This window comes from Cavia porcellus, unplaced genomic scaffold (genome assembly GCF_034190915.1).
Source record: "Cavia porcellus strain 051 isolate PalLab524CR breed Dunkin Hartley unplaced genomic scaffold, mCavPor4.1 scaffold_21, whole genome shotgun sequence".
Lineage (NCBI taxonomy): Eukaryota > Metazoa > Chordata > Mammalia > Rodentia > Caviidae > Cavia > Cavia porcellus.
In genome coordinates this window covers 21,458,285-21,469,155 of record NW_026947504.1, presented here as the reverse complement: position 1 = coordinate 21,469,155, position 10,871 = coordinate 21,458,285, and the positions used below count along the sequence as shown (strand labels likewise).

At 41.8% G+C, this 10,871-nt stretch overlaps 1 long non-coding RNA gene across 1 annotated transcript; it reads right to left on the bottom strand.

The window, feature by feature from the left end:
• Nucleotides 1-1,169: 1,169 nt before the first annotated feature.
• LOC134472029 (uncharacterized) lies at nucleotides 1,170-10,827 on the bottom strand. The gene is made up of 3 exons (XR_010041851.1): nucleotides 10,699-10,827; nucleotides 4,852-5,041; nucleotides 1,170-1,957 (listed from the first exon to the last, which is right to left on the bottom strand). It is a non-coding gene; the product is annotated as an uncharacterized LOC134472029 (long non-coding RNA).
• Between the last annotated feature and the right edge of the window lie 44 nt (nucleotides 10,828-10,871).

Here is a 10,871-nt window from a genome sequence, read left to right as displayed (position 1 = left end):
AATGTCTGATCCACAACCTGTAGCCCCTAAAGCAATGGTCTCAAACAGCCAGAATTTAATTAATAATGGACAACTTCCCTAATTTTTGCTCCAGCTTCCAATTCAAGACCAATTAAAGAAACTCAAATACATACCTCTAACCAGTCACATGGGATATTCTGCTTCTGGTCAGCCTACCAACAGCTTCCCCATGCTAGGACCAAAATTTCAATACAAGCTGTGTGGCATCAAAGTTAATGGCATAAGCAGAGCACACCCAGCTCCTTCTTTTTCCCTCACTGAAAAACTTTTGTACTGGGGCTGGGGATTTAGCTCAGCGGCATAAGCACCTGCCTTGCAAGCAGGTAGTCGTGAGTTCAATCCCTGGTACCAATAAAAACGAAAAACTTTTGTACTGCTATAAGTCTCTGCCTTTGAATCTCTGTAAACCAAGCAATGTGGCCCAGTACCTTGCTTTCAACACTGAATAGCCTTTCCTGGCTTTCATTGTGTGATCCTGGTTTCCATACTGCATTATGCTTAGCTGTCATTGTCTTCTTAGACCCCTCTGGGATGTGACAATTTGTTAGACTTCCCTTATTTTCTATGATCTCTAGAATAAACAACTTATAACACTTAGAAATATGTTATATTAATAGTGTTTCCTTGGTCAGAAAACTAATTTTAGTTGCATGGTTTCTTGTCCAAAGTTAAACTGTGGATTTTCCTACAGGTACATATTTATTCTGCTTCCTACAAGAATATTTTTAGTGGAAACTTAGGTTTGAGGGAAGAAAAAGGAGATTCTTAAGAAGACATTTTGTGATTTGTGTACTGCACATGAATCTTAATAGGAAATCTAACTCCACTGAAAAATGGTCATGGAGTATGCATGTAAAAATTTGAATGTAGCAGGATTTTAAAACCAATATGTTACCATTAATAAGCTGAGAAATGAATAGAAAATAGAAGTATGTACATTCAACAATAATACAAAGTGAAACAATTTTATGGTAGAAAAAACTTTGATCTAATTCTTAAAAAATGAGAAATCTTTGCTAGCAAAGTGGAAAGATGACCTGGCCTGTGGGTCAATCCGGATCTGCGGGGCAGTTTCCTGGAGAAGGAACGGGGATTAACACAAACAGGGCTGGAGACAGAGAGACAGAGACAAGTCGAGGAAGTCCAATCAAGACTCATTTATTGATAAAGTGGTCGCTGCTTTTATAGGGCAGGGGCGGGCCAGTGGGACAGGAAGAGGCTATGGGGTGATCTCTGATGGATCATCGTCACGTCCATGTATGTGATATAAGCAAGAGAGGATTATGGTTAATGTAGGTGCATTATGTGCCCATAGGAGAGAGAGGCGGGGAGACAGCAGCGGGGCGGTCACACCGCTCCCTACATCTCCTCCCTTTCTATATTTTTAAGTCAGGAGTATGGCAGGCCCTGTGAGGACAGCTCCTGTCTTAGGTCAAGGACCTCATTACATGGACCCAGCTGGGCCTTACCTGTCATGGGCTTGCAGGACAGCAGTTGGTCCTGTGCCTGTCTTAGGCAGCTGGTGTTGTAGCATGTATGTCCTAGTTGCCCGGCTCTGGCTGCCTGTCCATTGCCTCAGGGCAGTTAGGCCACATCGTCATATGGGCCATTCGTGGGAATTCTTTCCCGGTAGGTTTGTTGATCTGCCATCTCCAGCTGGTGATAGTGTACCTGAATGGGCTTTGCCATAAACACGTCTATCCGGTTACTAATGAGCATCATAATCCTCTGAAAAATACAAGAACTCACAGAGAGGAGAAGCAACAAGGCAACTAGAGGCCCCAGGAGGGGCGCTAGGTAGGGGAAGAGCCCTCCCCAGAGTGTGGAGAAGGGGTTAGAGGCCATTTGTGACAGGAGGTCCAAATCCACTATTGGTCAAGGGTGGTCCAAGGAGGATCTCGAGAAGGCATCATGTAATCCATCGGTTTGGCATTTTCTGTAAGGAAGCACAAGAAGTTGCCTCAGGGTATGTGTTTACTCCTGGGCCTTTTGGGGGTTATTATTATTTGGCTCATTAATTTGCCTAATGAGACGAATGGGGAGCCATCTAGCCTCTTTGTCTTTGCAGGAGTATATGCACACTGAACCACATCCCTATGTGAGAATGGGGTCAGGGCCATGCCATGAGTTAGTCAGGGGGTCTCTCCATCGTACAGAAGCAAAGGGGCCTTGTTCCCAATGCCCTGTGGCAAATGGATATCACCCACATCCCAGAGTTTGGCAACCTAAAATATGTCCATGTGTTTGCTTTTGTGTTTCAATATGCCAAAAATGCATGGCTGCTGATTGTTCAAAAGCATCCAAATTTAAAAAATTAAGAATGAATAAGGCATGAGATAGAATATTTCTGGGGGATCCTTGGATAGGGTACCATGATCCCCCCTTGACTTTATCAATAGTGAGTTTGAGAGAACGATGTGCACGTTTAACAATACTTTGGCCTTGTGGATTGTAAGGTATTCCTGTTGTATGGAGGATGTTGAGGCACTTGCAGAAGTGGGCAAAGGAAGTGCTAGTATATCCAGGACCATTGTCGGTCTTAAGTTGATGAGGGTTTCCAAGCACTGATAAAGCTGACAGCATGTGAGCAATGATATGTTTAATAGCCTCTCCAGTTTGGAGGGTGGCGAGGATAAAGCCGCTGTATGTATCAACGCTCACATGGACATATTTTAGGTTGCCAAACTCTGGGATATGGGTGACATCCATTTGCCACAGGGCACTGGGAACAAGGCCCCTTGGATTAACCCCTAAGTGTTGCATGGGTAGGTGGATAGCACAGGATGGGCAGTCTTTTACAATCTGTCTGGCCTGCTCTCTCGTGATCTTAATATAGAATTACAGAAAAATAAATGGTAAGATATCACCAGTTGATAAGTTACATATTGTCATCTTAGAAATAGTTATTCAGGTTGTAAAATTAAAGTATGTAAAGTGACATTCAAATAGTGACACTGCCAACAGTTCTGCTCAATGATTCAACAAAAACTTTGTAATATGGTTATCAGTCCTACCCACTTGTTTTTTATCTCAAAGAGGGCAAGACCAAACATATCAAAACAGTACAAAACAGTTCAAAACAGTTAAAAAAAAACAATTTAAAGAAATACAGATTTGAAAGCAAGTCCACTGGAGATCTTTACTGTTCAACTAATTGTCTCTAGTTTCCCCCAAACAGTTGTCCTCATCTTCACGCACATTAAATATACACTGCATATTATAGAACTAATCAAATCATTACAGGATGACAAAGGCTCCTCAGGTCTTTAAGACCTGACATTGGGGAAGACAATAATAACTATCATAGTGTCTCTCATTCTCCTCTTAGCAGCTGTCCCCATCTTTACATATGCTGAAATGAAACTTAAGAGACTAGATCAATATCACTCCGATCAGTTAAATGAGTCAAAGTAATTGACATTGGAATCTGTATCTCTGGAGTCTTTTTTACAGTTTTTTGCAAAATGACCAGTCTCTCCACAGGTAAAAGTTTTACTTTTTTGAGATAAGAACTGTTTAACTGCAAACCCTTGCAAGGTGGCAGCCATAGCAAGCCTTGCTTACAAGCAGTTTCAATGTCAATGGTACCAGAGATTGAACTCACAGACTTTTATTTGTCAGGCAGGCATCTATGCCACTGAGTTAAATCTCCAGCCCTGGGGGCTGAACTCACAACCTTGTGCTTGGCTGGCAGGCACTTATGTCACTGAGCTAAATCCCCAGCCCCTGCTTAATGCTCCTGAGAGAGGAACTCATATCTCCCTTAAATTGCTTTTGGGCCTCTCTGCCAGCATAGGCATCATCCCCTATTAACATATCAAGGTCCCACCCATTGCAGGCTTGCGTATTTCACCTGGCGATTTCTTTTCAATTTTTTGTATATTTTGATTTTTACCAAAAATCATCCTCACCCTATAAAATTGCTCCAGCCAATTCTTGCCAATCTGTAGGTGTGAGCCAGCCATCAGCCAAAGAATTTAAAACAGCAAGAGTGAAAGCAGGTGTAGGGCCATATTGGGAGACTGCTATCTTTAATTTTTTTTTAAAGCTGCCACTGTGAATGGCGTATGGGTCCTAATGACCTGTGGAGCTAGTGGCGTGGCGCCGTCTTGTGGTTGTGTGGTGCCATCTTGGGGAGGTACGTTTGTTTCGCCACCAGAAACGCCATTTTGGGGAAGGAGGAGGGGGGGGGAGGGGGGACCCACCCTGATGTGGCAGAAGTGAGGCAAGTGCCATTTTAGAAGCTGGCACCATCTTAGGGGTGGCGTCTAAATGGCTTGTCTGTAAAGTTTTGAGTTGCAGAATGAGTCTTTGTTTTTCTTGTTCTAATTAGACCTGGTGTTAGGGACTCGGGTGGTGGCGAGCTGCCATCCTGGAGCTTTTTTATATATAATTTGCCTCCTTGTTGGAGGGGCAAGAAACTTCAGATTTGTCTCCTGAGGGAAGTGGTGTTGGCGTGGCGGAAGCTCGCAGGGCGGCTTCACCTTGGGTGATTGTTTTATCAATTTGACGGTCTTGGCAGCGCTGTGTAAGTAGCTCCAAGATTAGGTTCCAGCAGGCAAAGGCCATAACTGGGACCTTTTCAGGGCCAAAGACCTGATAGTAATCCTTTAATGCATCTCCTGCTCTTTCCCATCTTTTTGCATCAATAGAGCCCTCTAAAGGGAACCAAGTGCAAACCTTATGAATAAATTGAAAGTACTGCAATAAATCTTCTTTTTTTTTTTTAGCCTTTTTCCCTCTTGTCTTTAAAGCTTTATTTAAACCTGACACAAAGTGTCACTTAATGCCTGACCCATGTCGGAAAAAAAGGGATCACCGTCCACTTACCGTGACTCAAGTGGTGCAGCAGGCTCCCACATAGCGTTGGTCACAAAACTCTTAGTTCCCTTCTTATGCATGCATCTCAGGACGGCTCCCTCGTTGAGCCCTTTGTGCCAGGAGCCCCACGATGGGTGCCACTTGACCCGGCCTGCAGGTCAATCCGGGCCGGGTCAATCAGGATCTGTGGAGCAGTTTCCTGGAGAAGGAATGGGGATTAACACAGACAGGGCCAGAGACAGAAAGATGGAGACAAGTCGAGAAAATCTGATCAAGCCTCATTTATTGATAAAGTGGTCGCTGTTTTTACAGGGCAGGGGCAGGCTGGTGGGACAGGAAGAGGCTATGGGGTGATTTCTGATGGGTCATCGTCATGTCCGTGTACGTGACGTGAGTAGGAGAGGATTATGGTTAATGTGGATGCTTTATGTGCCCATATGGGAGAGGAGGGGAGACAGGAGCGGGGTGGTCGCACCGCTCCCTACAGAAAGAGAAAAGTGTATTTTAGGTAAAGGAATTGATAAGGGTAAAACTTCATGGTTTGAGGCTCAGATAGGGTAGATCCTCCAGCTGGTGCAGAGGGTGGGAAATATAAATCAGGTTGGAGACAAGAAGAGTCTAGAAAGTGAAAGTTTTAAGTTAAGTTTTTAAGATTTAACCATGTGAAGGGAAACGCGGTCATAGAACTTTCATAAACACATATTTTGTAAAAAATAAGTTAGTTCTTTAAATAAAACTGAAATGGGATTTTAGCAGTGATTGAGAGGAGCAATGAGCAGATATCAAGACTTTCACACTGTAACTCGTGTGTGCAAAAGGGGTAACCTAATATCTCTGTAACTAGGGTATCACAAGATTTATCATCAAATTGCATTACTTGTGAGACTAAGAGGTGGTACCTTTGATACTTAGGCTGGCATGATAGCTCTGGAGTGGGAAAACCTCATGTAAACTGAAAGGTGAATTCACCTCCTATCTAAGTTTTCTTCAGGTGAAAACCAACAAGCAAACAAAAATTTTGATCTGGAAATTACAGCTCAGATTTAATTAAATAAAATTTATTTTGGTTTCAAATGAGTTAGGTATTGTTCTGAACCCTTGACACATCCTAATTTATTTAATCTCCAAGTGAAAAACTATGCATTAATAGTAGCACATCCCACTCTATAAAAGTAGAAAAATAAACAGCAACCACTTTTAACTGTTGATTAAGAAGGTATTAGAACCAAATTTCAATGCAAATTGTATGGTAGCAGAGTTAAGGTCACAATCCATAGTATAGTCCTGGCTTAACTGCCTTTTTGATTGAAATTTCTGATGAATTATGAATAATTTTTTAGTGTAAGTATGTCTCATGAAATCTTGGAGACAACCCTTGTCTTCCCTAGTTGCCAAGGAAACATAGGTACTGAGGTGGGAAAGCAGGAGACAGCCAGGGGTTGGCTAAGGAGAGATCAGGTGGCAGCAGCAGGATGGGAGAGATCAGGGGAAAGCTTGGGGTAAAAAAGAGCAGGGCACAGTCTGTCTTTGCCTGATTAGCATGGATGTAGCCTCCAATCTCTGCGTCTAGACTAGCACTTCTAGTAAGTCTATTGGAGTCTCTCTGCATGGTTGTATAACTTGTCTGTGGCCTCAGCTGTACATTATCTCAAATCAAAATCTGTCTTTACTCCTGGAGATGTTGCAAATAACCAAGTCTGAACCTCATCTCCCATTCACCTGGAAATACATGTTTGAATAGTCAGGTAGATATCAGCAACATAAGGACTGCCTTAAAAACATTTAAGAATAGACCTATTAAACATGAGCTAGCAAAAAGGATCAACTTGACGGGGAAATGGTTTTGAGCAAGAAAAGCAAAATTCCACTGTCATATTGTCTCACTCATTATAACTCACAAATGAACTCTTCCAGTACACTGAGCTTCCTACAAGGAAAAACTTGATGCGTTGTTAATAACAATGTTGCAGAAAAATCCTGGACTAAAGGAAAATACTCTGCACTGAGAACTTAGGGAGGCAATGATTTATTATGTTAGCAGGCTGGTGGGAATCAGTTCCAAATCACCCTAAGGCAGCTTAGAATTTAAATACATTTTGTAAGCAGGATGCACAAGGCTGATAGCAGGTTATTACATAACTGTTTACAAGAATTAAGCCATATATTGTCAAGCAGGCTTTTTATACGTTTACTTAAAAAGGAATTGTTTATCATAAGGTAAGAACATTCTGAAAAGCAGGAGAGGAAGTTTGAGTGGAGTGGGTAGAGTTAAATGTGTCCTTGATTGGATGCATTTAGGCCCATTCAGCTGTGGGCCTAAAGTCCTCGAAGCAAGCTAGAAAACTGTAAATATATTTCTAGGTAGGAAAACACAGACATTACTACTGGATGCAGTCAGGCTAATTGAGCACATGACCTGGAGAAGCAGCAGGATGCAGTCAAGGCTAATTGAGTTTGGCAAGCTAATTGTATGGCAAACAGCATGAGCATAGTCACAGGCCACTAACTGATTTTTAACTTTTGCTATAAAATGTCTATCAGTTTTTTGTTCTGTCACTTTGCCCTTACAACAATTTTTTTAAAAAGCTAAGCACTTCTTTGGCCATTAAGTTACAATTGTTCCTTGACTCCACTCACTGTCTGCCATTTAGGAACACATCTGAACCTTAGCACCCAATGCACAGACAAGCAGCTGGTAGACCATCTACAAATTCTGGGTTCCAATTTCAGCTCTGCACACAATTTGCAGCAGCTTACTTTCCATTTTTGTAATTCTGGAATGATAATATTTCAAATGAAAAGTGGTAAGTTAAACATAAATTATTATAAAGTAATTCAAGGTATAAAGCTTGGAAGTCCATCTTATAGTCTTACTTATTTAGCTGCTTTCTGTCTCTTTTTTTTTTTAAATTGGTACCAGAGATTGGTGTGCTTGCAAGGTAGGCGCTTATGCTGCTGAGCTAAATCTCTAGCCCTGTTTTCTGTCTCTTTGTCCATGTAATAAATGAAATAGTGGTCCTCCAAAAAATATGACTACTTGAAGCTTGTGAACATGAAGTTTTTGGAAATAGAGTCTTTGTAAGACCCTCGAGTGTCTTGAGTGATTGTTCTGGATTAAAACAGTACCCTAAATGCAATGTCAGGTATCTTTAAAACAGCTGAGTGGGATCTGAGACATTGAAACACAAAGAGAAGCCCCTATAATAACAAAGGCAGAAACTAGAATTGTGTTGGCACAAGTTAAAGACCATCTGGAGCGTCTAGAAGCTAGAAAAACGCAAGATTTTTCCTTGAAAGCCTTTGGAGAAACTCTACTGATCCCTTGACTTTTGGACTTCTGTCTTCCAGAACCATGAAGGAAGAAATTTCTGTCATTTTTAGCCTAATAGTTGTAGACATTTATTAGGGCAGTTTTAGGAAACTAATACCATATCAAACTTTCAATAAATTATGATAGGTTGATCTTCAAAACTCTGCAACACCTGCACTCCTCTAGTTACTCTAAGCCACGGTGGTCTTACTATTGGCTGTCTTTACTCCTTACATGTCCCACAGGCATCCAGCAATCAGAGTGCAGTTCAAAAGTCAGTTGAAACCTTGTCAGCTCTCTGCTCAAAGAGGCTTTCACATGCTTCCCATTTTTCTCAGCCTGTAACTCAGAGCCTTTGTTATGGTTCACAAGACTGAGTGCGACCTGGCCCCTGTAATCTCTCTGCCCACATTTCTTTACTCTTGCACTTCCTTGGTGCCCTGTAGTTGCCGCACTGCGGTCTTTGTATGGTTTTTCTCAGTCCTGAAGACCATGACCATCACAAGTCTCTGCTCAGATTTTGCCTCGCCATTCTTCTTGTTCAGGTCACATCACTCTATTGTGTATTTGTTTTCCTGCTCACAACTTCTCTATCCAACTAGGAGGAAAGCTACGTAAGACTCAAGATCTTGTCTGTCTTGTTTGTTGCAGCATTTCTAGAACCAGTGCCCAGCCTAGTGCAGGTACTAAAAGTATCTGTGGACTGAAGAAACCAGTGTACCTTATTGTTATGAAGGGTGTCAACCTAAGATGATGGCGATGGTATCTGCTTCAGCACCACTCCCAATTGCACTTTCTGGGGAGTAACCTAGAAGGCCACCTACACACATTCTCAGCAGGAGAGGGTGAGTCACCACCAGAGGAAATGACCCACTACAAATTCGGAGCCAGATCTGCAGTCTGGGGCACAGTAAAATCAGATTACTTTTGAGTGAGGTTTGTTTATTTATTTAGTGGTATTAGGAATTAAAACCAGGGCTTTCACATTGAACTACATCCCTAGCCTTGAAAATAATGTTTTTTCTTTTCAATTTTGAGACAGCGTCTTGCTAAATTGCTAAACTACCCAGGCAAAGGCTCATATTTGGGATTTTCTTGCTTCAGCCTCCAAGAGCTAGGATTATGTACTTGCACCAACACCTGAGGCTAGTGAAGTATTTTTAGACTGTTTAAACTGTCAAATTGAAGGTCACAGGGCACAAGCCTGGAATCTCAGCACTTTGGAGGCTAAGGCAGGAGGACTTGAAGCTCAAGTTCCACCTGGGCAACATACGGAGATTCTGATTGGGCAAAAAACCCTAGGGACACAGCTCAGTGAAAAGGTTGTGTGTTCAACCCCTAGTGCTCCCTGCCCAGCAAAGAGCCATGTTAGCTTTAACCCCTACATTCCTGCAGGAAATGTGACAGCTATAATAGGAACTACAATTTTTCATATGTTGAATGCTGAGAATTTTTTTTTCTGAGACAAGGTCTCCCCATGCTGTTTAGGCTGCCCTTTATCTCACTATGCAGCCCAGGCTGGCCTTGAACTAAAAGCAATCTTCCTCTATCAGCCTTCTGAGTGCTGGGATTACAGGTGCCTGTCACCACACCTGGCCTGATGAGCAGTTTAAAAAGTGCTTTAATACAACTTATTTTATTTGACTCTATTGCTTGCCTGAGTAACAATAACAGATATTCTCATTTTACAGATGAAAAAAAAAGACTAAATGTCCTGTTCAAGGGTACACAACTGCACAATTGTCCTCTGGGCCATTGGGAGTCAGGACTTTTACTTAAAACTAATTTTATTGGTACTCTTTTGATATACATAATGACCTCATGTATCATTGGGAATTTGTATCTCTACATGATGATATAGCTTGATTTTTTTTCTCATTCCCTTTCCCTCTTCAATCCTTATTTACAAAAGCTTTGACATTTTTCCCCTTCTGTTCTCTTTCTTCTTTTTCCCTTCCTTTCCTTCCCCTACCTCTTCCCTCATTCCCCTTCCTATTTGAACATTTTCTTCCTACTTTCATCCATTTTGCGCCTTTGGGTTCTCCCACAAGAGAAACAATGTGCTATTCAAATACGTATGTTCGATTTATTTCACTAAAAATTATGGTCTCAAGGTGCATTTATTTCACTAAAAATTATGGTCTCGAGGTGCATTCATTTACCTAAAAATGTCTTAAGCTTATCTTTATGGCAGAGCAGTAACCTATTGTACATAAAAACCACATCTTCTTCATACATTCATCTGATGATGGGCACCTAGGCTATTTCTAAGATGTAGCAGTTACAAATTCTGCTACTATAAATATGGATGTGCATATATCACGGTGGTATGATGCTATTAACTCTTTTGGGAAGACACCAAGAAAGAGTATTGCAATTTCACCTGCCATGCATTGCACTCCATTCATTGACTTATTTAAGGTACATTATTGGACACCAACTGTTTCAGGTACTGCCTTAGGGTAGCATAAAAGGGTGAGAAACCTCATTATCTTTGTCTTCTATGTTTGAATCTGAAAAATAAAAAAAGAAACTGCAATACGTACACTTGAAGAAAAGACTCAGTAAAGCAGCTGCTACCTTTTGCCCCACTCCTCGTCCCTCTTGCAACCGCTGCAATCTTAAAATCTTTGAAAAGTTGTCCGAGGGCACCGGCACAGCCCTGGACAGAAAACCTTCAGCCCTGAGGGGAGGGGAACCGCTCTGGGTGTGGCCGGGG